The 1,508-nt window shown below is 42.8% G+C and overlaps 1 non-coding gene across 1 annotated transcript; it reads left to right on the top strand.

Moving 5' to 3' along the window:
• Positions 1-1,157: 1,157 nt before the first annotated feature.
• Positions 1,158-1,264, top strand: LOC115030935. Its single transcript, XR_003836534.1, has one exon. It is a non-coding gene; the product is annotated as a U6 spliceosomal RNA (small nuclear RNA).
• Positions 1,265-1,508: the final 244 nt, after the last annotated feature.

The raw sequence follows: 1,508 nt of genomic DNA, 5'->3' as shown, positions 1-1,508 counted from the left end.
AGGGAAGGGAAGGGAAGGGAAGGGAAGGGAAGGGAAGGGAAGGGAAGGGAAGGGAAGGAAAAAGGGGCTAGAGAGATGGCTCAGCAGTTAGGAGCACTGACTGCTCTTCTAGAAGTCCTGAGTTCAATTCCCAGCAATCACACAGTGGCTCACAACCAGCTATAATGGGATCTGATGTCCTCCTACTCACATGAATAAATAAATAAATAAATATTTAAAAAGACAAACAGAAAGAAAGAAGAAAGAAACAAAAAATTTATTAATAAAAATTGGGCCAATGGGGCTGGAGAGATGGCTCAGCGGTTAAGAGCACTGACTGCTCTTCTGAAGGTCCTGAGTTCAAATCCCAGCAACCACATGGTGGCTCACAACCACCCATAATGAGATCTGATGCCCTTTTCTGGTGTGTCTGAAGACAGCTACAGTGTACTTAACACACAATAAATAAATAAATATTTTTTAAAAATTGGGCAATGGATCTTAGTTAATATTTGTCCAAAGAAGTTATTCAAATGATCACCCACACCCCAGTAAACACACAAGAAGATGGCCATATTATATGACTTTTAGGTGAATGAAAATAAAATCACAATGCCCACACTACTTTGTAATAAAGTGAATATTACCAGGGGTGCAAAGAGATGTAACTGTAAGGAGGCATGTTAGTGGGGATGCAGGACATTGGTGGGGATGCAGGATGTTAGTGGGGATATAGGATGGCTGCCACAGCCATAGAAATCAGTCTGAAATTCCATGAGAACTCCGCATAGGAGGCAGCAAGGCAGTTCAGTGGGTGAAGAGCTTATTTGCAGGTCTGGGGACCTGGGTTTGATCCCCAGAATTTACGGTGGGAAGGGGGGAACAGGCTTCTGAGGTTGTCCTTTGACCTCTATACAGATGCCCCCCGACACCCAGACACACACCAATCACAAAGAAAATAAATTCAGCTGAGTATAGTCGTACTCAGCTTAATCCTAGCACTCAGGAGGCAGAGGCAGGAGGATCTCTGTGAGTTCAAGGCCAGCCTGGTCTATAATTAATTAAATGTAAAGTTAACAACAACAACACACAGACACACACTTGGGAAGCCGTGGCAGGAAGATTGCAAGTCTGAGACCAACTTTAGCCACTTAGAGAAATTTTACTGCAGAGAGAAAGTGCCTGCTTCACCTGCACATCTTCTAAACGTGAAGCGATACAGAGAAGATTTGAATGATCCTCACACAAGGGAGACCCACAAATCCAAAAATCATTTGTATTTTCAAAAACGGAAGGCTTGGGTGTGGTAGCTCACACTCAGAAGGCAGAGGCAAGTGGATTTCTGTGAGTTTGAGGCCAGCCTGGTCTACATAGCATGTTTTAGGTTTGTCAGAATTCTATAGTCAGACTATGTATCAAACAAACAAACAAACAAGTAATAAATAAATAAAATCGAAAGGTTTTCAGAGACTTCAATGTAACGTTCATAGTAGCATCACTCACAATCACCAGAAGGTGGTGCTGTCGTC

Source organism: Mus caroli, chromosome 4, assembly GCF_900094665.2.
Source record: "Mus caroli chromosome 4, CAROLI_EIJ_v1.1, whole genome shotgun sequence".
NCBI classification, from domain to species: Eukaryota; Metazoa; Chordata; class Mammalia; order Rodentia; family Muridae; genus Mus; species Mus caroli.
The sequence above is the reverse complement of the archived record's forward strand: the minus strand, read 5'-3'. Positions and strand labels throughout refer to the sequence as shown.